The sequence below is a fragment of the Leptodactylus fuscus genome, chromosome 11, assembly GCF_031893055.1.
Source record: "Leptodactylus fuscus isolate aLepFus1 chromosome 11, aLepFus1.hap2, whole genome shotgun sequence".
In the NCBI taxonomy this organism is placed as follows: domain Eukaryota; kingdom Metazoa; phylum Chordata; class Amphibia; order Anura; family Leptodactylidae; genus Leptodactylus; species Leptodactylus fuscus.
The window spans coordinates 7,249,509-7,275,271 of NC_134275.1; positions in this window are offsets into that span (position 1 = coordinate 7,249,509).

Consider the following 25,763-nt stretch of genomic DNA (forward strand, 5'->3'; position numbering starts at 1 on the left):
GTGCACATGTTCCATGTCAGGAAGGAGAACAGGAGACAAAAACTTCATGTTGTTCTTAAAGGATATTGTGATAGGTGTCAATGTAACGGCTTTCTATAGACTCCTACCAAATTAACCCCTTGTTACTAATGTATCACTTTTATACCCCTGGGATTAAGATGTTACAACTGTAACCCAACAAGTGTAACAAGTGATACAGGTGTAACCCAACGGTAACCCAAGAGAGCACGCAGTGGGTCCATACATATTGGGCAAGTGCTTGTCTTTTGTCAAGTTTTGCAGATTCAATTTTTGCTTATCTTGTTATTATATTATATTGAAAGCTGCAGTTTAATTCTAGACTTTGCGTCTTAGCAGTAAGGGTTAAACGCACACTTACAGTACAATCCTCATTAAAGCTGCTGATCCCATTTTAATTATCCAAAAGGAAATTCAATCCGACCTGTCCAACCCATTCAAGCTGATAAAAAGGCTGATAACATTCAGCAGAGTAAAACCACTTCTGTCACATTCAGGATTTTTTTTATTATTATCCAGGAATTGAGTAGCGCGCTGGCTTTGTAGTAGAGCTATGAAGCTGTAACTTTAGACTTTCTTGGCTAAGTCCAGCAAGTAGATGGCAAAGCCTATATGAAAGGTGGGGAGCACCTGCAAAGAAGCAGACAGTCCATCCTGACAACAAGGAGGAGGTTGGTCCTTTGTAATTCGAGTCTGTCTTGTGATGCTTTGCCTTTGCCCCCAGTAATCTGGTGCTTTGCCTTTATCTATAAAGCGGCGTATGAGTGCTATTTACTAACACTATGACAAATATATCGTCTATTTCTAGTTATTCCTGGTGCACTACCTGACCGGTCAGCACGTAACCCTTGAGAGTCGCACGGTTTACCCAAACACTTCTAGTAGTGAACATCTTTGAATGTATGCAATATATATTATGGATGCAAACAGATCATGCCTTGTACAATGAGTGCACCATTTTTTTGGTTTCCACACCCTATCAGTGGATGCTCCTGATTTATGATGGGTATATAGTGGGACACACTCAATACCGGTCTTGCTAAATATCTCCCTATGTTTGCAGAATATTTATTACACTATAACGCAAAAGGGATCTATAGAAACTTATAGAACAAATGCCACTGCAACTTTGCAACAAAATATGCAAGTTACATAGTTACATAGTAGATGAGGTTGGATAAAGACATCAGTCCATCAAGTCCAACCTATAACCCTACAATCCCCTACAGTGTTGATCCAGGGGAAGGCAAAAAAAAAAAAAAAACCCATGAGGCTCCTGCCAATTGCCCTATTTCAGGGGAAAAAATTCCTTCCCGACTTGTTTCCCCTCCCCATTAGAATCCATGTACTTGTCCAATACAAATAAAGTCAGTCCTATCCTGTTCTATGTAATGGGAATGGAATGGATCGGAAGCCCCAACAGACATGAATACATAATGGGATATGCTGGAATGACACTCGGACCCACACCAGACGCAGACTCCATCATGTGCATGGGGTCAATTTCATATATGGACACAGTTTCAATAGAGTTTGCAAGCATGTCCGTGCAAAGTGGAATGTCAACCACTAAATCCAAACCACATATCAATTTACACACGTTTTTTTTTTCATAGTATATGAAGGAGACTTGTTAAAATCTCATCCGCTTTGCTGTTATTGTTAAAGGGGTTGTCCATGAATTTCAGGAGACAGGGAAGGGGAAGCATAACAAAAAGCAGTGCGGCATGTGCCATGAGGTTGCCACCGGAAGTCCCGAGTGGCACGTGACCACTGAGATCAATCATCGGTCCTGGCGCTCACAAGAGAGGAACCAGTAGACTCCAATATATCACTGGTTCCTTTCCTGTGGTCCTTGCAATCACTTGTGGTGCAGGAATTCTGATGGTGAGCCCCGGACTGAACAGTGGTGATGGACACTGAAAATTGTGGACAATCCCTTTAAGCCACCGCAGATTTTCCACGTGCAAAGTTGGATTGAAAATCCACTCGATTTCTGCTACATGTGGATATACCTGGAATGCTCAATTACCCCACAAGATAAAACGTGTCTTAACAATGAGCTTTTATCACTTAAGGAAAATGATCTTATATTCTAAACACTGTATTACTTGTCTACAAAGATCTTGTTTAAGCACAAAGCTCACGAGAAGGAACGTGGAAACCTAATCTGTGCGGGGAAGAGGTGAGATGACAAAGGTGGGGCCAGATACATTGAAGTACATAAAGGGCTTGTTCAGACATCTGTCGGCAGTGGCTTCTCTTACATGTCTCTAATCTGGAAGGTAAGCAGGTTATTTTTAGATCCCGGCATTTGGAGATCCAGTCAATTATTTGATTTTATGACGGGACTATCTTGGTGTGAAAAGTTGGGTCCATATCTAAGTTCCTAAACGATAGATTGGACAAGTTGTGCATTTTTAGCTTATATGGATGGATAACATAGTCCGATAACTCCAGTCCATTCACAGATGGATTCATTTCACGGCCTTGTCTGCAGCACATTGAGATCCAATCTAGTGAGAAATAAAATTCCATATTATATTGTTATTACTGATGTTGTTCCTGCTAAGTAAAGCATTATATATCTCCATGCATCCTATATTCAGTTATTTAGTAACGGCACAAAAAATACTAAACTCCATCAATGTTATCAGCTTGGACATATCCCCATATCATAGACCTTGTAACCGCCATGCCTTGTACATATAGTGCCGCTCACTATCAGTCTATGCACCTTGTACCTATAGTGCCGCTCACTACCAGTCTATGCGCCTTGTACCTATAGTGCCGCTCACTACCAGTCTATGCACCTTGTACATAGTGCCGCTCACTACCAGTCTATGCGCCTTGTACATATAGTGCCGCTCACTACCAGTCTATGCACCTTGTACATAGTGCCGCTCACTATCAGTCTATGCACCTTGTACCTATAGTGCCGCTCACTACCAGTCTATGCGCCTTGTACCTATAGTGCCGCTCACTACCAGTCTATGCGCCTTGTACATAGTGCCGCTCACTACCAGTCTATGCGCCTTGTACATATAGTGCCGCTGACTACCAGTCTATGCGCCTTGTACCTATAGTGCCGCTCACTACCAGTCTATGCGCCTTGTACATATAGTGCCGCTCACTACCAGTCTATGCACCTTGTACATAGTGCCGCTCACTACCAGTCTATGCGCCTTGTACATAGTGCTGCTCACTACCAGTCTATGCGCCTTGTACATAGTGCCGCTCACCACCAGTCTATGCACCTTGTACATAGTGCCGCTCACTACCAGTCTATGCGCCTTGTACATAGTGCCGCTCACTACCAATCTATGCGCCTTGTACATATAGTGCCGCTCACTACCAGTCTATGCGCCTTGTACATATAGTGCCGCTCACTACCAGTCTATGCACCTTGTACATAGTGCCGCTCACTACCAGTCTATGCGCCTTGTACATAGTGCCGCTTACTACCAGTCTATGCGCCTTGTACATATAGTGCCGCTCACTACCAGTCTATGCACCTTGTACATAGTGCCGCTCACTACCAGTCTATGCGCCTTGTACCTATAGTGCCGCTCACTACCAGTCTATGCGCCTTGTACCTATAGTGCCGCTCACTACCAGTCTATGCGCCTTGTACATATAGTGCCGCTCACTACCAGTCTATGCGCCTTGTACCTATAGTGCCGCTCACTACCAGTCTATGCGCCTTGTACCTATAGTGCCGCTCACTACCAGTCTATGCGCCTTGTACCTATAGTGCCGCTCACTACCAGTCTATGCGCCTTGTACATATAGTGCCGCTCACTACCAGTCTATGCGCCTTGTACCTATAGTGCCGCTCACTACCAGTCTATGCGCCTTGTACCTATAGTGCCGCTCACTACCAGTCTATGCGCCTTGTACCTATAGTGCCGCTCACTACCAGTCTATGCGCCTTGTACATATAGTGCCGCTCACTACCAGTCTATGCGCCTTGTACCTATAGTGCCGCTCACTACCAGTCTATGCGCCTTGTACCTATAGTGCCGCTCACTACCAGTCTATGCACCTTGTACATAGTGCCGCTCACTACCAGTCTATGCGCCTTGTACATAGTGCCGCTCACTACCAGTCTATGCACCTTGTACCTATAGTGCCGCTCACTACCAGTCTATGCGCCTTGTACATAGTGCCGCTCACTATCAGTCTATGCGCCTTGTACATAGTGCCGCTCACTACCAGTCTATGCACCTTGTACATATAGTGCCGCTCACTACCAGTCTATGCACCTTGTACATATAGTGCCGCTCACTACCAGTCTATGCGCCTTGTACATAGTGCCGCTCACTACCAGTCTATGCGCCTTGTACATAGTGCCGCTCACTATCAGTCTATGCGCCTTGTACATAGTGCCGCTCACTACCAGTCTATGCGCCTTGTACATAGTGCCGCTCACTACCAGTCTATGCGCCTTGTACATAGTGCCGCTCACTACCAGTCTATGCGCCTTGTACATATAGTGCCGCTCACTACCAGTCTATGCGCCTTGTACATAGTGCCGCTCACTACCAGTCTATGCGCCTTGTACATAGTGCCGCTCACTATCAGTCTATGCGCCTTGTACCTATAGTGCCGCTCACTACCAGTCTATGCACCTTGTACCTATAGTGCCGCTCACTACCAGTCTATGCACCTTGTACATATAGTGCCGCTCACTACCAGTCTATGCACCTTGTACCTATATTGCCGCTCCCTACCAGTCTATGCACCTTGTACCTATAGTGCCGCTCCCTACCAGTCTATGCACCTTGTACCTATAGTGCCGCTCACTACCAGTCTATGCACCTTGTACCTATAGTGCCGCTCACTACCAGTCTATGCACCTTGTACCTATATTGCCGCTCACTACCAGTCTATGCACCTTGTACATAGTGCCGCTCACTACCAGTCTATGCACCTTGTACCTATAGTGCCGCTCACTACCAGTCTATGCGCCTTGTACATAGTGCCGCTCACTATCAGTCTATGCGCCTTATACATATAGTGCCGCTCACTATCAGTCTATGCACCTTGTACCTATAGTGCCGCTCACTACCAGTCTATGCACCTTGTACATAGTGCCGCTCACTACCAGTCTATGCACCTTGTACATAGTGCCGCTCACTATCAGTCTATGCGCCTTATACATATAGTGCCGCTCACTACCAGTCTATGCACCTTGTACATAGTGCCGCTCACTACCAGTCTATGCACCTTGTACCTATAGTGCCGCTCACTACCAGTCTATGCGCCTTGTACCTATAGTGCCGCTCACTACCAGTCTATGCACCTTGTACCTATAGTGCCGCTCACTACCAGTCTATGCGCCTTGTACATAGTGCCGCTCACTACCAGTCTATGCACCTTGTACCTATAGTGCCGCTCACTACCAGTCTATGCACCTTGTACATATAGTGCCGCTCACTACCAGTCTATGCACCTTATACATATAGTGCCGCTCACTATCAGTCTATGCGCCTTATACATATAGTGCCGCTCACTATCAGTCTATGCACCTTGTACATATAGTGCCGCTCACTACCAGTCTATGCGCCTTGTACCTATAGTGCCGCTCACTACCAGTCTATGCGCCTTGTACCTATAGTGCCGCTCACTACCAGTCTATGCGCCTTGTACCTATAGTGCCGCTCACTACCAGTCTATGCGCCTTGTACCTATAGTGCCGCTCACTACCAGTCTATGCGCCTTGTACCTATAGTGCCGCTCACTACCAGTCTATGCGCCTTGTACCTATAGTGCCGCTCACTACCAGTCTATGCGCCTTGTACCTATAGTGCCGCTCACTACCAGTCTATGCGCCTTGTACCTATAGTGCCGCTCACTATCAGTCTATGCACCTTGTACCTATAGTGCCGCTCACTATCAGTCTATGCACCTTGTACCCTCCATAACCACTAAGCTTTGTGCCTTATGTTGGAGTAAATCAAAGTACAAAGTTATTGCTCCTTTCCTAAGCGCTATAAAAAGGAGTCATTTATTGTGTATAGGCAAAATTGGGGTCATATATAGCGGGTAGCCATATGAAAGGGGTCATACACTGAGGGGGCCATTAAAAAGTGAGGTCATAAACTTGGGGGGCTGAAAAAAGTAGGTCATATACCTTGTGGGAAGCTAGAAAATGGGGGTCATATACTTTTTGGGCGCAAGAAAAAGGGGATCATGTGGGTTGAGGGCCAAAAAAGGGGGGTCATGTAACGTGTGGTGGGTCAAAAAGAAGGTGGAAGACAAAAAAAAGGGTTGTTATGCTATGTAGAGGGCCAATGGGGGGGGGGTATCCTAATTAGAGGGGCCCCATAATGCAACCAAAGATAGCTGGGGCGAGCAGCTTTCTATAGTTTGCCTCAGGCAGCAGAGAGAATAGGTTCATTGGTATATAATGTGTGGTTATCCCATCAAATGGACTGTAAGTGAGTAGGGGAAGAGTTTCGGTATGACCTGTAAATTATAAGAACTGTATCTCCATTTGTGGATTTGGTACATTGTAACCAACTGTATTCCTTATAGTCACTGCGCTGTATTCACTTTGACATTGCAAAGAAATGTAACAAAATATAACAAATTATTTTGTATCGCTTGTAAATAAAGTTGTTTTTAACAATTCAAATATATATATGAAAGATTAAAAAATAAACATCATCCCGGTCATTATGCAAAACCCCCATTGTCAGAAAGTCCTTAAACATCTCTGGTAATGTGAAGACGATGTCCAACAATATGGAAAAAGCTTCACGCAGCCAAAATCCACAGCAATGGAACAATTGTCGAGGCATTCCAGAATAGAACGCTCAGAAGAGAAGTGATTGGAAAGTGGTCGGATAAAACCTTCTACATTTCTCCCATTGTCAGGAAGGAGTCCTATTTGTCAGATGCCAACAATTCTCCGTGTCTGTGTTTGGTTTGACCCCGTCAGCCTTCGCCTTAGCATTCCAGTGTAACTTATTGGACGAGCCCTGTAATTTCCCTTATATTTCCCTGCTCAGTTAAGCAACTATGAGAAAAAGAAATATTAATCCTATTTGTCATAATCAATTGAAAATGCGATATTAGAAGAAGGGAAACCTTATTTGTAGAAGGAAATTTATCCAAGACCCATAAAATCTAGGTAAAAACAACTGCTTGCAAAAACACAAAGTGGCAACTTTTTGTGGATATAATAGGTGGAGTCTCCTGCTTAGGTCCCACCCTATTACGCAGAATGGAAAAATGCTAACCCTTGGAGAACCAGAGTATCTGTGCAAAATGAAGATGGACCAAAGATTGACACGGAAGGATAGACATGAAACTAGTCAATAGCAGGTTGTCCAAGATGTTGACCATCCACAAATACAGACCTCCTCTACAAATAATACAATGTTTACCCTTAAGTCTTCCCCTAAGATCCATCGGTTACTCCCAAACTGGGGAAAAAAGTAATACTGGAGACATTTTTGAAGGAGACATATATCTACTCCAATAAGACTGAGGTTTCTGAAGCACATACAATACAGCAAGTCATCCAGCTATCATGAAAATGTCACATAATGTCTCGAGTCAACCGTTGCCCAAACTTTCTTCTTCTAAAACCTTCTTAAGCCTAAAACCTTCTTCTTAAGTATTAGGCTGGAAGAAGATCATTAAAGCCAAGCTTCAAAGACAAAACCATCCAAAGGCAAAACCATCCAAAGGCAAATCCATCCAAAGGCAAAACCATCCAAAGGCAAATCCATCCAAAGGCAAATCCATCCAAAGGCAAAACCATCCAAAGGCAAAATCATCTCAGCATCTTACTGCTTTCCTTAAAATGCTGCTATGTAGATTCATATATTAGAACTAGAGATGAGCAAATCAGTTCAGATCAAAGTGAATTAGACCTAAATTTTCCAAAAGTTTCAAGCTCATCCTGAACCCGATAACTTTGGGGATTTTCACCTACAAATAACTGTTATACTCTGGGGTCTCTTCAGAAGTGAAGCCACATAATGAACAGTTATACTCACCTCTCCTGGGCTCCCTTGTGGCATCTGGCATTCCCTCAGCAGCATCCTTGCTCATGTCCCATGCCCTACCAATGATTGGGCCTCAGCGATCACGTGTGGTGCCCCAATTTCATGATACTTGCATCTAACCTGCAATGCATGATGTCAGTCAGGAGGCCGGAAGAGGCCAGAAGAGGGACCATTGGACAGCCAGGAGGCCGTAAGAGGCCAGAAGAGGGACCATTGGATACCATGAGGAAACCCAAGAAAGGGGCCATGTATGACTGTTTCTTATCTTGCGGCTCCTCCCCTGGCCCTCCACTCATTATATTCTCTAAAGAGGGGTCTACGAGTATAATAATAGCAATTCTGGTTTGTGGAGAGCAAATTCGGCCTGAAATGAACCATAACGATAAATCTCATGGATATTAGTCGAAACGAGTCTCATGAGGGTCTCCAATCTCTAGTCAAGACCATTGACCGTTTAAGGGGAAGTTTATGATTTCATGAAAGTTTTATAGGAGTTACGTGTCATAGAGCAAAACTGCTGTGGTTGGCGATTGGTCGCAGTGACGTTCATGATATACACAATATCGTCTCTGCTGGGATCACAGGAGCAGCGATGACATCACAGACATTATATTAAAACATTTCCAGAACATTCTTTTAAAAAAGCGAAGTCTGAAAATCTAAAACATTTCTTTATCTCTCGAAGGGATGTGAATTAGGATGAGTAATGTCTTCTATTGGTGTTACTCATAATAAACTTCTCTTACTGGAATGTGCTCATGATACATTGGGGCAGATTTATTAATATTGTTCTAAATTTAGACAGTTTAGAACCAGACTTGATGTGCCAAACTCCTCAGAGTGGATCACGCTGTGGAATTTGGGGAGTCTTCGGTACTTTGTGCCACCTCTTTGGTTGGCTTACTTTGGATTTGCAATTTTTAACACCAAACTTGTGGCACAATTTGACACAACTTAAGTCACAGTTACTTTCTGGCAGGCCACACCATTTTCACCCAGATATTACTTTATCACCCATCTGCCAGAGTTATAATAGATGGAACCCTAGCCATAGGCTTGAAGAATATAACCCTAACATCCATTGTAAGAACATTAGGTGAAAGGGATTTCAAGGGATTGTCCAGTTTCAACAAATAAAGGTTATTGTTTGTATAATAAAAATGTATACAATTTTCCAGTATACTTTTGTCTTTGTAATCGCTTCTTGCTCTCAATTGTATACGTCCATTGGATACAAATCAGTCCATGGTCACGTGATGGACACAGAGGTGCACGGCTTGTCAGAGCTCTATCTTGTAACGAGCCGGGCTCCTGTGTGTCCATCACATGACCATGGGCTGATGAATTGTCAAAATAATTAATCACTTTCAATACTATATAATATTAATCTACGGAATATGTATCAGCAAAAAACCAGATCAAAACAGAGTATGATGACGGGAGAGTTTTTTGTAGTCTGTAACCATCGAGACGTACGGTAAGTGTGTATACATATAAGTTCTTAAAATCCTTATGCATTGCTAAGTAAACCAGATACATTTTGGGTAAAATGAATGTAGGACTAATGTTGTTATATTAGGGTAGATGACCAATAAAGAGTAAGAAGAAAAATACGTCTACAAACATAGTAACAAAGACTCGTGTATAACAGTAACAATACCAGTCATCACCAGCAGGGTGAAACAATGTAACTATTTCCAATTCTGTCTTTGTTATAGAATTCTATTTAAAGAAATAGACAGGACAAGCTCCAAGGAATATACAAAAGACTGATTACGAGGTAGTAGCAAGAAGTAACATGGACATGGACATGACTCTGCCGAATGATTCCTAGGTAGTAGCCATACAACATCCGTGGACTTGACTCTGCCAAATGCATAAACCTGAAGTTCAGTAAACTCGAGCAAGGCCCTACAATATCTGATACAAAACTGCAGTGACGCATTGATAAAATGTATCTCAGCGCTTCTATACTCTCTCGCCCAAGCAGTTCTTGGGGTACACACACACCTATAGCGCAAACCCCCAACAAAAGTATCCTAAGTGTGTCGTAAATGGTCCAAACGTATCAAACAAAGCCTCAAAATCTAGATTTGTAGCCACGAAATATCAGACGTGAGGGGTTAACAAGATGCATTGCAGGTGGCTCCCTTTGGGATCTGAATTGTTAAGGTTAAAGAGGCATTTTCTGGCCGACTCTCGCGATGATGTCATACAGAGGAATGTGTTAGAATCTGTTATTTTACCATGGATCTCCATCTTTGAAGAGGCCAGGAGCTCTTAGCGTCCTTCTCAAGTGCAGCCAACCAAGAACTGTGCTTTTTTACACCTCATTTGGTTGAAATAAACCATTTCTACGGCATCCTGGGACTTAAAGGAATTTCGGAATATTTTTCCCTTAATTACGAGGTTTTTTTTATTTATATTATCACCTGCTGCTTTGCTCCTCGGCCGCAGACACAGGGTTAGACAAATGCTTCTGTTATGGCCATTACGCCTTTCATACTATTGTCTGTCACCTACTAAGGTTCAGCCCGTCCCCAGTGAGGAGGGTCTCAGCCCAGTCCTCGGGGAGCCCACGGCCAGCCTGAATTTTAAGTGAAATTATACACCTCCCTGGGTATATCCTGTGAGGGGAACAAAGCCCTCGCCATGGTCGTCACTCACAAAGCTTTGTTTGAGAGGATGAAATAGCCTGGAACACCCTCTGTAGGAGAATCGGCTCAGGTTAAATATAGGAAATCCTGTGGGAATGTTGGCTCTGATTTCTGCGGACGGCTCGTGATGTCAGTCCTGGAGTTGTCCTTAAAGTCGTCTGGATTTTTTCATCTGTGACATCAAGCACTTGTTTCCTACAGTCTATGACACCATTCACTAATAACTCTCAGCAACTCCAAGAAAAATGGGAATCTTATAATCTATATACACTAATAGAACGCTAGACGTCGCATACTCAAGACACGATCCGTTACAGACAATGGGACTCCATTTATATTGTGTACTGTGTATTATATATTGTCATTTATAAGTTATAGGAGTCATTGTATTAGGTCTTATTCACATCAGAAGGTTTATTACACTATACGGTCACTATAGTCACTAGAATACAGATAAGCGCTACTACTCCTTTAAACAGCTGATCGGCAGGGGTCCCAGGTATGGAACCGCCACTGATCTCTTATTCATGATCTATCCTCAGGGGTTTATCCACCTTTTAAAAAAATGGATGAACCATCATTAAGATAGACCATCAATATTAGATCGGACGGCGGATCCAGCTGTTAGAACCCCCACAGATCAGCTGTTTTCTAGAGTACATGCCCGACTCTGCACAGACTATTCACTGGATTTTTTACAACATCAAGTCTGTGACACCCTGCAGCGCCCTTAACTGCAAATAACAAGGATATGCCGTAGAGGTTGGGTAATGGGCGCTGGTAAAAGTGTGCGCGGAATCCAACAAGACGCCGCCGGTCCTGCACAGCCTTTAATATAGAACTTCCCCAAAAAATAGTAACTGTTAATAAAATAGTTAAGAATAGTGAAAGGGATATTTAGTCCTTATCTGTTCATATATCTGTATATATATATACAGTCCTATGAAAAAGTTTGGGCACCCCTATTAATCTTAATCATTTTTAGTTCTAAATATTTTGGTATTTGCAACAGCCATTTCAGTTTGATATATCTAATAACTGATGGACACAGTAATATTTCAGGATTGAAATGAGGTTTATTGTACTAACAGAAAATGCGCAATATGCATTAAACCAAAATTTGACCGGTGCAAAAGTATGGGCACCTCAACAGAAAAGTGACATTAATATTTAGTAGATCCTCCTTTTGCAAAGATAACAGCCTCTAGTCGCTTCCTGTAGCTTTTAATCAGTTCCTGGATCAAGGTATTTTGGACAAACAATTCAAGTTCAGTTAAGTTAGATGGTCGCCGAGCATGGACAGCCCGCTTCAAATCATCCCACAGATGTTCAATGATATTCAGGTCTGGGGACTGGGATGGCCATTCCAGAACATTGTAATTGTTCCTCTGCATGAATGACTGAGGATTTGGAGCAGTGTTTTGGATCATTGTCTTGCTGAAATATCCATCCCCGGCGTAACTTCAACTTCGTCACTGATTCTTGAACATTATTCTCAAGAATCTGCTGATACTGAGTGGAATCCATGCGACCCTCAACTTTAACAAGATTCCCGATGCCGGCATTGGCCACACAGCCCCAAAGCATGATGGAACCTCCACCAAATTTTACAGTGGGTAGCATGTGTTTTTCTTGGAATGCTGTTTCTTTTTGGACGCCATGCATAACGCCTTTTTTTATAACCAAACAACTCAATTTTTGTTTCCAAAATGAAGCTGCCTTGTCCAAATGTGCTTTTTCATACCTCAGGCAACTCTATTTGTGGCGTGCTTGCAGAAACGGCTTCTTTCTCATCACTCTCCCATACAGCTTCTCCTTGTGCAAAGTGCGCTGTATAGTTGACCGATGCACAGTGACACCATCTGCAGCAAGATGATGCTGCAGCTCTTTGGAGGTGGTCTGTGGATTGTCCTTGACTGTTCTCACCATTCTTCTTCTCTGCCTTTCTGATATTTTTCTTGGCCTGCCACTTCTGGGCTTAACAAGAACTGTCCCTGTGGTCTTCCATTTCCTTACTATGTTCCTCACAGTGGAAACTGACAGGTTAAATCTCTGAGACAACGTTTTGTATCCTTCCCCTGAACAACTATGTTGAACAATCTTTGTTTTCAGATCATTTGAGAGCGGGCTGTCCATGTTCGGCGACCATCAAACTTAACTGAACTTGAATTGTTTTGTAGAAAGAAATGGTCCAAAATACCTTCATCCAGGATCCAGGAACTGATTAAAAGCTACAGGAAGCGACTAGAGGCTGTTATCTTTGCAAAAGGAGGATCTACTAAATATTAATGTCACTTTTCTGTTGAGGTGCCCATATTTTTGCACCGGTCAAATTTTGGTTTAATGCATATTGCGCATTTTCTGTTAGTACAATAAACCTCATTTCAATCCTGAAATATTACTGTGTCCATCAGTTATTAGATATATCAAACTGAAATGGCTGCTGCAAACACCAAAATATTTAGAACTAAAAATGATTAAGATTAATAGGGGTGCCCAAACTTTTTCATAGGACTGTATATATATATATATATATATATATATATATATATATATATATATATATATGACAGATACTTTGTTGCAACTCCTCCGGGCCTCACCTATCTCTCTAGCGCCACCTATTGGAGGTCGCTAATCTGCAAACCTTTTCCCAAGAACCATTGCCTGGACTATAAAACTACTGCACATTTCACATAACAGACACTTCCAGGGACCTATAGACATAGAATCAGACTCCTATATCCATATTCATTTAGAGAAATATAAAACATTTTTATTCCCATGTGCATTATATATTATTACTACATCAACAGAGCTCGCAAGGGTAGACATAAGATGTAATGCTGATACATCTGGTGAGACAGCGCCATATTTAGCCCCTTCCTCAGGTCTATCACAGTCACTGACACTAAGTAATCTATAGCAGACCAAGCCTCAGCGTTGCATTGTCCCGATTGTAACGTGTAATCTACGTCCAGCAGGATCAGGCTGAACATGTGCGAGCGTCTCTGGGTCACTTCCTCCATATGACAGTAGAGGGCGCTCAAGAAATAAATGAACCCTTTTCTAACTTCATATCATAAAGGTTCTATTTCAGATCTGTATCCCTGCAATTGTCTTTAGACTCTCTATAGGGCGCCGTATAGAGGATTCTCATATGAAGTCTGTATACAGGAATATAATAGATAATGAAACATAACGTATTATGTTCAGCTCAGCGCCCCGTGCAGGAACACTTAAGAATTTTGCTGCGGTTTTTTGAGCCAAAGTCAGGAGTGGATTGAGCAGTAAATAAGTAGAAGGACGGAGGTCTGACCTCGGAGTCCCTGTGACCATTTTTGATTTAAAGGGCCAGTAATATCTTCATTACACTGTTGCCTATTCAGTAAAAAACAAAGAATTGAAAGTGTTTATTGAGATAGTCACCGTATTGATGGCCAATCTCACCCATTTGCTGTCCAGTGCTGCTGTTAGGCCCAGTACTATACAGTGTACAGAGCCAGAAGGAGAAGGCTCGGGAAATCGTATGGTGCCTATGGGATGTTACTGTAGCTCAGCGACTCTTAAGATTGACTGAAGCTGAACTCCTCGCACAGCACTATACAATGTATGGACCATACGCTTCTGACTCTATCCATGCACTGCAGTACTGGGCTTGGAAGGAATCCCGAACAGATGAATGGGCCATCAAAAAAAGAACTTGCAAAACTCCATTCAAGCAGAGATGCATGAACCAGTGCGCATTGAACCAGAATTTGACCTGAATTTTCCAAAAACTTGACAAAGCTGACATGAAATTATTCTTCAGACCCAAAAGGCCCTTCTGGATCCTTTTCTGGCCTCTTCCAAACTCCTGGGTGATATAATCTGCCACAAAGTCATCGCAGAGGCCAGTGATTGGTCCTCAATGGTCACATGACGTCACGACTAGGGTTCAGCGATCGGGATCGGAAAAGATCGGATTCCGATTGGCGATCGAGTATATTTCACGAGCGCGATCAGAATTCCAATCCTGATCGTTTTCGGTGGGATTGAGGTCTCACGTTAGTTCCCACAATTCTTGGCTACTGGCCATTAGTTTGGTTGAGCGATCGGGATAGGGAAAGATCGGATCCCGATCGGCGATAGAGCAAATTTCACGATCGCGATTGGCTGGAAAATGATCAAAAAATTGGATTTTAAAAACGATCCTGAAATCTCAAGATCGGCTCAACCCTAGTCATGACAGAGCCTTGAGTCAGTGCACCCATGCAACGTTGAGGCAACATGACATCACCCTGGATGCTGGAAGAGGTCTGAAGAGCGATTTAGGTTATATTTCCACACCTCCCCTGGACTTCCACCCAGTATACTCATGTTGGAAGAGACTTCAGTCTATAACAATTTTACTTCCATGTGAGCCCATAACACAAGAAACCATCGGATTCGCCAAACTCTAGTAATAAACACAAAAACATAAGAATAATGTAAGGTAATGGTCCATAGACGGAATACGCCGGTGTGTGCGTCAGGCCTCGCTGTCTCTTTAACCATGAATTCCCCTTGTAGTGAATCTACAGAACAGGTGCAGTGACCAGACTACGTGCTCCGTCCATTAGGACATGGTAATGTTCACGTTATCACCATTGTATCGCCATTAGGTCTCATAGAAGAATGCATAAACATCCATCGGCATTCTCCAGACCCGTCGTTTCATCAGTCGCGGCTCATAGTTGTATAAAATACCAACAAATGAAAAATTGCATTTCTGAAGAGCTTTTAGGATCCTTTCAAAATTCCAGGTGTCAAAAAAGAACTGATACATTTGGGACGGGAAGAACTTTGGCAAAGTTCTCTTATAAACAGCAGATAAGGAACACAATGAAATTGTTCTTAATGAGCAACAAAATATCGTTTTCAGGCAAGGTCTCGGCAAGTCGGATTCTTCTGTGCAAATCAGATGTCAGATGAAGAAGAAACATTAACCCAACCCCACGGGGGGGATATAAACTAAACCTGAGATTCCCTTGTTTCAGATAGTTGAAATTTTTATGTGGATAGAAAAAGGGAGGATGGTAGAGAACATTGCTCTGATTCTTCTATAAAACCTCTGCTTCGCAAATTTATATTAACATTTTTTTAAAGAACGTCCCGGCCCAAATAGTAAAACGTGCCAGCCAGAATGTCTCGATGGACTGTCTAAGAGTAACAATGAGGTCATAATATAGGATGAGGTTAGAATGCCCCTTTAGGTTTTGGCTACTTTGGCTCTTTGGTTCCCCTCTCAGTGAATTGGAGCCAATGGTAACTTTGGATAATGGAACTTTACTCATAAAAAGGCAACAAAATTGATGGTTCCCCCCCGTTCACCCACAATAGGTGCGGTCATTTATTGCGCCCAAAATTGGTGCGGTGTCAGCATCAATCACTGAGATTGGCATGCCATAGACAATACCCAAGAAGTGACAATATCCCACTCGACTGTACACCAGCATTTGCCGATGTCCTCCCTTTAGAACAGGCTCACATAGGTCAGGCTGAAGCACTATTGCTCCTCAGTGGTCCTTTCTTATTCCTAGGATGGTGCAACGTAATAGCGAGTGTTGTTACCCCAACGTACTACCTAACTATGGCACAATAAGCTAGTATTCCCCTATAGCAGGACCTTCTATTGTACCTGTCTGTGCCACTTGTGTGCCTGACCCTACCTGACTGACCCATGACCATCTTAGCACATTGGTGTGACCTGTACAAAGTTGCAAAGTTTCATAAGTGTCCCCCCCCCATCACCACCATATAGAAATATCAGATCTGCACAAATTATAATGCCCAATCAATGACCCACACACAGTTGCCTCTTTACAATGTAATGCCCCTCAGTGGCCCATCACACAGTCAAATGCTCCTGCACGCAGCACACTTTAATCTGTACCCAACGCCATGGACCCTCAGACACTAACCTGACCAATCCCCCTCTCCCCATGCGGGTTGTCCCTACAGTTTCTGTTTCATGTGCCCATCCAGGTTGCCCCCATAGCTTCATGTCTCCCTTGGGTTCCCCCACAGTTTCATGTCTCCCCACAGGTTGCCTCCACAATACTATGTCTCGGTCTAGGTTGTTCCCACAGTTCCAAGTCCCCTTCAGGTTGCCACCACAGTTTCATACCCCCACAGTTTCATGTTCCCCTTCTGTGTCCCCCACTGTACATATCAAGAAAAAACCTTAATACTCAACTTTCTCTGTTCCCCTGTTCATTCCTGTCTCTGGTCTGAGGATCTTCAAGGAGCAATAGGTGTGATGTAAGTGTCACCATATTGCTCCTGCTGCTCCAAGACACCAGGAGCAGTCATATGGCGAAGCAGGGAGCAGACAGCTGTCTACTTCACCACTGTCTTCAACTCATTGGCACAAAAGGATGCTAAGGAGTTGGCGCAGCCTGGACCCACTGCCGGGACAACAAACGAAGGACTGTCCAAGGGGGCTCCTGCTACCATAGGGCCTGTTGCAAGTTCACCATTGACCCTATGGTTAAAGCGTCCCTGGAATAACCCCATACTAACCCATGACCTAACCCATAACCCCATACTAACCCATGACCCAACCATCTTCTCATTGCATCCCAGTGGCCCAGTGCACTATAACTGTGCAAAACCCTCACCCTGCACTGGTGGTACCTCAAAATCTTCACTAGCTACCAAGTAACCCAGCGGTTCCACTAGCTCCTGGGTTAATGATCCTGTCGTCACTAGCTCTGATGTCACCAACAAACGCATATACGTGACGTTATCGCCATCTTCGGCTGGTCAATAGCCTTACGTAACAATGTTGCAAAGTATTTCCTATGAACACATTCTTATAAAAATATTATAGCAACAATCCTAACTATAAGGGCATAATGCGACCTAGCGAGAGTACTTGGCACCACTATATAGCATGACATAACATACGTAACATGTATACCTATATACCTATATATGACATATGTAACATGTATAACATAATATAATAATAGTAAATGGCAACGCAGAGCAAAAACTGAGCGGAGGTAACGAAGGTGCCCAGAAACCTAAATCTGTCCTTCGTCATCATCACATACAACATCCATAATACGAATGAGAACTCCGGACTATTCTTTTCTATGATCCTTCTAGGATCTGACTTTTCTGTCTTTGTAATGATTACTATGGTGATATAAATAGATTCCATTGTAAAACACAGAAGTAAAATCGTTCCCAAAGCCAATTTCTCCTTTAGTGAATGTGACATTCTGCGTATTTCAGATTGGATATGAGACACGTTAAGTAAATACTCCCATACCTCAGTGTTCTGGGAAAAATAGAGGGAACGCCTGTCTGAGAGCGGCCTCGTCACTATAACCTTGCCCAGTTAATTCTTACCGTATGTACCACGGGACTGCGAGCAAATTGCAAGCAATTGGTCACCTGAGATATCTCCAGTAGAGATGAGCGAACACTAAAATGTTCGAGGTTCGAAATTCGATTCGAACAGCCGCTCACTGTTCGAGTGTTCGAATGGGTTTCGAACCCCATTATAGTCTATGGGGAACATAAACTCGTTAAGGGGGAAACCCAAATTCGTGTCTGGAGGGTCACCAAGTCCACTATGACACCCCAGGAAATGATACCAACACCCTGGAATGACACTGGGACAGCAGGGGAAGCATGTCTGGGGGCATAAAAGTCACTTTATTTCATGGAAATCCCTGTCAGTTTGCGATTTTCGCAAGCTAACTTTTCCCCATAGAAATGCATTGGCCAGTGCTGATTGGCCAGAGTACGGAACTCGACCAATCAGCGCTGGCTCTGCTGGAGGAGGCGGAGTCTAAGATAGCTCCACACCAGTCTCCATTCAGGTCCGACCTTAGACTCCGCCTCCTCCGGCAGAGCCAGCGCTGATTGGCCGAAGGCTGGCCAATGCATTCCTATGCGAATGCAGACTTAGCAGTGCTGAGTCAGTTTTGCTCAACTACACATCTGATGCACACTCGGCACTGCTACATCAGATGTAGCAATCTGATGTAGCAGAGCCGAGGGTGCACTAGAACCCCTGTGCAAACTCAGTTCACGCTAATAGAATGCATTGGCCAGCGCTGATTGGCCAATGCATTCTATTAGCCCGATGAAGTAGAGCTGAATGTGTGTGCTAAGCACACACATTCAGCACTGCTTCATCAAGCCAATACAATGCATTAGCCAGTGCTGATTGGCCAGAGTACGGAATTCGGCCAATCAGCGCTGGCTCTGCTGGAGGAGGCGGAGTCTAAGATCGCTCCACACCAGTCTCCATTCAGGTCCGACCTTAGACTCCGCCTCCTCCGGCAGAGCCAGCGCTGATTGGCCGAAGGCTGGCCAATGCATTCCTATGCGAATGCAGACTTAGCAGTGCTGAGTCAGTTTTGCTCAACTACACATCTGATGCACACTCGGCACTGCTACATCAGATGTAGCAATCTGATGTAGCAGAGCCGAGGGTGCACTAGAACCCCTGTGCAAACTCAGTTCACGCTAATAGAATGCATTGGCCAGCGCTGATTGGCCAATGCATTCTATTAGCCCGATGAAGTAGAGCTGAATGTGTGTGCTAAGCACACACATTCAGCTCTACTTCATCGGGCTAATAGAATGCATTGGCCAGCGCTGATTGGCCAGAGTACGGAACTCGACCAATCAGCGCTGGCTCTGCTGGAGGAGGCGGAGTCTAAGGTCGGACCTGAATGGAGACTGGTGTGGAGCGATCTTAGACTCCGCCTCCTCCAGCAGAGCCAGCGCTGATTGGCCGAATTCCGTACTCTGGCCAATCAGCACTGGCTAATGCATTGTATTGGCGTGATGAAGCAGTGCTGAATGTGTGTGCTTAGCACACACATTCAGCTCTACTTCATCGGGCTAATAGAATGCATTGGCCAGCGCTGATTGGCCGAATTCCGTACTCTGGCCAATCAGTGCTGGCCAATGCATTCTATTAGCTTGATGAAGCAGAGTGTGCACAAGGGTTCAAGCGCACCCTCGGCTCTGATGTAGGAGAGCCGAGGGTGCACTTGAACCCTTGTGCACCCTCAGCTCTGCTACATCAGAGCCGAGGGTGCGCTTGAACCCTTGTGCACACTCTGCTTCATCAAGCTAATAGAATGCATTGGCCAGCGCTGATTGGCCAGAGTACGGAACTCGACCAATCAGCGCTGGCTCTGCTGGAGGAGGCGGAGTCTAAGATCGCTCCACACCAGTCTCCATTCAGGTCCGACCTTAGACTCCGCCTCCTCCAGCAGAGCCAGCGCTGATTGGCCGAATTCCGTACTCTGGCCAATCAGCACTGGCTAATGCATTGTATTGGCTTGATGAAGCAGTGCTGAATGTGTGTGCTTAGCACACACATTCAGCTCTACTTCATCGGGCTAATAGAATGCATTGGCCAATCAGCGCTGGCCAATGCATTCTATTAGCGTGAACTGAGTTTGCACAGGGGTTCTAGTGCACCCTCGGCTCTGCTACATCAGATTGCTACATCTGATGTAGCAGTGCCGAGTGTGCATCAGATGTGTAGTTGAGCAAAACTGACTCAGCACTGCTAAGTCTCTGCATTCGCATAGGAATGCATTGGCCAGCCTTCGGCCAATCAGCGCTGGCTCTGCCGGAGGAGGCGGAGTCTAAGGTCGGACCTGAATGGAGACTGGTGTGGAGCGATCTTAGACTCCGCCTCCTCCAGCAGAGCCAGCGCTGATTGGTCGAGTTCCGTACTCTGGCCAATCAGCGCTGGCCAATGCATTCTATTAGCCCGATGAAGTAGAGCTGAATGTGTGTGCTTAGCACACACATTCAGCTCTACTTCATCAGGCTAATAGAATACATTGGCCAATCAGCGCTGGCCAATGCATTCTATTAGCTTGATGAAGCAGAGTGTGCACAAGGGTTCAAGCGCACCCTCGGCTCTGATGTAGCAGAGCTGAGGGTGCACAAGGGTTCAAGTGCACCCTCGGCTCTCCTACATCAGAGCCGAGGGTGCGCTTGAACCCTTGTGCAGCCTCGGCTCTGCTACATCAGAGCCGAGGGTGCGCTTGAACCCTTGTGCACACTCTGCTTCATCAAGCTAATAGAATGCATTGGCCAGCACTGATTGGCCAGAGTACGGAATTCGGCCAATCAGCGCTGGCCAATGCATCCCTATGGGAAAAAGTTTATCTCACAAAAATCACAATTACACACCCGATAGAGCCCCAAAAAGTTATTTTTAATAACATTCCCCCCTAAATAAAGGTTATCCCTAGCTATCCCTGCCTGTACAGCTATCCCTGTCTCATAGTCACAAAGTTCACATTCTCATATGACCCGGATTTGAAATCCACTATTCGTCTAAAATGGAGGTCACCTGATTTCGGCAGCCAATGACTTTTTCCAATTTTTTTCAATGCCCCCAGTGTCGTAGTTCCTGTCCCACCTCCCCTGCGCTGTTATTGGTGCAAAAAAGGCGCCAGGGAAGGTGGGAGGGGAATCGAATTTTGGCGCACTTTACCACGTGGTGTTCGATTCGATTCGAACATGGCGAACACCCTGATATCCGATCGAACATGTGTTCGATAGAACACTGTTCGCTCATCTCTAATCTCCAGCAGTGAATGCGGTCTGTTCTGCGGTTTGGAAGTTTAAGCAGCCTTTCCCCTCACTCCTTAAGTAATGACACCCAATACTGTTATAGCCCTATGAACCATCATAAGGCCTGCTGAACCGAAAATGTAGTCAATGGAGGCTTCTGAATCCAGCGTAAGAATTAGCATTTCTGCAATGAACGCTTCCACGTCCCTTTACCCATCCCTGTAGAAAACGGTTGCATTTTGCAAACTTTAGCAGAATTTGTTATGTCACCAAACATGACTGCTGAGGACCCCACCAATCCCAATAATGGGGGATCCTTTTTAATGGGAATCCTTATCGCTGATCAGCTACTTGATCAGTTGTGCAGATTATTGTCAGCACATCGCTTTATGTAATCTGGATTATGCTGCTGATCCATGCAATGACAGGAGGGAGAGACAATCACAGTAGAGATCATTCCCAGGTCCCCGATCAGTGTGTGTAACTCGGTCCATGCAAGTGAATGCCGATCAACAAATTTCTCATTGATCGGCATTTCTGCTGGCCGAGATCTGGCTATGTAATACAGCCTTAAGTGAATGGGTTAATGGACACATTGCTGTATCAAGTAACTGGCGTCCAATGCTTTACTCACCTCCCCATTTTCTGGCCATGTCTGGTGCACCCATTACTGGTTTGTAACTATAAAAACTGAGATCAGCACCAGTACTGCAAACTGTATCATTGGGGTGAATAAAGGACCCATTACTATTTGCTGGGATTGGATTACAACCATATAGGAGAGTAGGATCAGAACATAAAGGGAACCACGTAGAACCCAGTGTAGAGCAAATGTGCCAAAACAATGCTAATAAGTAGCATGACAATCATAAGTAATGTATGTGTCCTTCAGCATACCCCAAAATGAATCAAGACACTAGAATAAACAGAGACCCCCCTAAATTCAGACCAAGCACTAAAAAACTATAGACCCTAAACCAAACTTCAGAATAAATACAGAATCTAGAATCAATACTTGACTCCAGAATACAGACCCCAGAATAAATACAGATCCCAAAAATAACTATGGGTCAAAAACCTCATACCCTAAATAAATACAGACCAGGACTGTACCCCAGACATGGGACATGATTTAACAGGAAATGGACATGAGTCAAGAACTTGGGATTTTCCCATCTCCCTCTTTCACCACTTTCGCCTGCTGTCTCATCTCACTTCCTGTATTCTTCAGCAAACTGGTTGGAGGCTTTGACTGTTTGATGAACAGGACTGTATAAAGTATCACAACAGATATAGTCTAACTTTATTATGAGATATTACGTATTATAATTACTAGAAATCTAATATAAATGCAGATCAAATAATATGCACAGCAAATGTATATTACATTACACAGGATTGGAGAGAAAAAAAACGTACACGCTGCAGGAGAGAACGGACAGCTTTGTGTTTACACAGAGAGATGACAGACACTGTCTGAGCCTTTATCAGCAAACTGTAACTAGCCAACCTGACTGCCTTGATCCAGAGTTGTACATAACAGTAAGAGAACTCAGCACCCCCAGAGAGAAGTGACTCGCCCATGCAACCTGTCTTATCAAATACAGGTCATGCACCAAGGGAACTTTGTGTAACTATTTTTCTTTAGCCAAATCAAGGTGTGAATTGAGCAGAAGGGAGAAGTATAAGCATTCCTTTTGTATTTCCCATTTCTTTTTGTAGCCACTTCGGTTTATCTAAAAAAAGCTGCAAAATCTGTAACAAAAACCAGCAGCCTTTCTGCAATGTGGGGAAACATCGCAGCAAAAAACACGTTGCAGAAAAAAAAAATCTGCAGTGGAACAGCTGGGTTTACAAAAACATAGCGTGTCAATCTCAAGGACAGAAAGTCCGCTGAGAAAAACACTGTGTTTTTTAGTTACGTTTTTCTAGGTGGTGCTTCTTATTAAGAGGGTTTGTCCGGTAACAGATCCCCTTTACGCTGTCCATGCGGTTCCTATTAATCCTATTCTAAGTCAGTGTCTGTGAATGGAAGGAACTGCTACAAAAATACTTACATTGTTGGCCAGAAATTAATGAATGAACTTTGGATAAAAAAATGTTTCCATTCAAAATCTCTGTCTTCTCACAAAGACTGTTCGCAGGATTCCACATTGACAATATTGCATCTTGTCATGGGAAATATTTTCCGTCCGTGGATAAAAGCGAGCATACCTTGGCCAGAACATCAGCCTAATAAGGGAATTTCACTGTCAAATGATGCGCGATGCTCTCAGACGGATGCATGGAAGGAAAATATACATTTACAGCGTAGCACAGAACAATGCAAAATATTCCCTGAAATGGATTATTGCAAAATTTATCATATTAGTCCAGATTTTAACTTCCATAGCTGTTGATCAAGTGTGTCAGAATCTCCCTTCCTCCTTATCCCATAACATGGCCCTAAATAGATCGGCAGTCAGTGAGGTTTCCGTTACAGTATGATCGGTGGATAGGGTTGAGCCGATCTTGACTTTTCAGGATCGATTTTAAAATCCGATTTCTGATCATTTTTCATTTGAACCCGATCTCGATCCCAATTCCGATCCCAATGCAAGTCAATGGGATTTTTTTTATTAATCGGAGATCAGATTTTAAAAGCAATCCTATTCACTATACAGCATGGAATCTAACAAGTGAATGCTTTAATTGTTAGAATCCACGCTGTGTAGTGAATAACTAAGTAGCCAGAGGATTTTTTTTTTAATCCTCTGGCTACTTAGTCCCCCTTGGAGTCCACTTACCTGCAGAGATGGCTGCTCCAGTGCCCGGTGTTCTTCTTTGCCTCACTGCCGCTCTTCTCGCCTCGCTGCCCCCTGCCTCCCAGGTTAGGAGAGTGTGGGCGGGTACTGGGAGGGGTGACGTCACATCTCCCCGCCCTGTACCCGCCCACACTCTCCTAAGCCACAAGCCCCACCTTCCTAACTCTTTAAACACTAACCTGGGAGGCAGCGGCAGCGAGGCGAGAAGAGCAGCGTGGAGCGGCAGCGAGGCGAAGAAGAAGGAGAACACTGGGCACCGGAGCAGCCATCTCTGGAGGTAAGTAGCTACTAGAGATGTTAGTTTAGTCTCCCATTAGAATGAATGGAGGCAGCCGGCGCGCAGGGGGTTAAGGCTGTGTGCCGGCTGCTTCCATTCATTCCTATGGAACCGCAGCGGAGCCTTCACACTGAGTATACACTGCACTCAGAATGAGCAGAGCGTATACTCAGTGTGAAGGCTAAGCAAAGCATTGTGGCAAATAGTACCGATCTCGATCCCACCTAAAAAGATTGTGTTCGGAATTCCGATCGCGATCGTGAAATTTTCGGAATCCGATCTTTACCGAACACGATCGCTCAACCCTATCGGTGGGACACCGCACTCTTTGCTGGGATTGGTTTTGTCCATACTTTGTGTCTAGTGACAATGGAGAATCCTTAGCTACAATGTATCTAATGGAGTCCTTGCATCTGTCTGCATTCTATTAGATGTAGAAGATCCGAGTGCTCGGTGCACGGAGTATGACACACTTTTCTTTTTACAAGATGACGGAAATTAACAGAAAATTCCTCTGTATACTTCTACATGAAATCAGATACATACAGTACATGGGTACAACAATATATATTGGGAGTCCAAGTGCTAAAAACCCCACTGATCACTAAAACGAAGAGACCAAAGCACTCAGCTCTGTTCCAATTGGCTCTGCATGGAGTGGAGCGACCATACGGGCTCATAAGATACAACATTTGGGGACCTTACAATGTCCAGGTGATTGTACTACACAGAGGAGAGGTCGGCGAATGATCAGCAAAAGCCTCCACATAGCAATGGCATAGTTTAATGCTACTTGAGTAACAAATATAATTAAACACTACGTCTGAGAAGGGCAATGTGCGGGCCAGATGTTTTATTTTAGACAAGTGAAGAAAGTGTGAGATGAAGTAAGCTTTTGACAAGAATACTCAGGGAGCAGATTAATCATCATATTTCTGCATCCACTGTACTCGCGCCTCTGCTTGAGGTTATTATGTTCCTGTTACAGATCTAAGAGCAACCCAAAATAATGTGATCACTCCATTACCAGTGGAACAGTAAATTGTGGGGCGCGCGCAGTGCGAGGGGGCTGCGAAGTACAATATTCATTATTGGCTGGGCTTTGACATTTTGCTTTATTACAATCACATTCAATCTTGAAGACTGGACACATGGCATGGAAGTGATGCAAGCCAAAGATCTTCAAACGTAAAACATGAAGTCGCGCCCCTGGTCCTTGTGATACAAAGTAAAATAAACTAATCAACCGGGAGAATCAGATCAGAGATGGTGTATGACCATAAGGAGACTTAAAGAGGATTGGTTTGGGTGGACGGACCTGCACCCCTTTCCTTCTTTACTTGATACTTTGTAGCTTCATCACTAATTCCCTGTATTGGTTGAGCAAGAAATACAT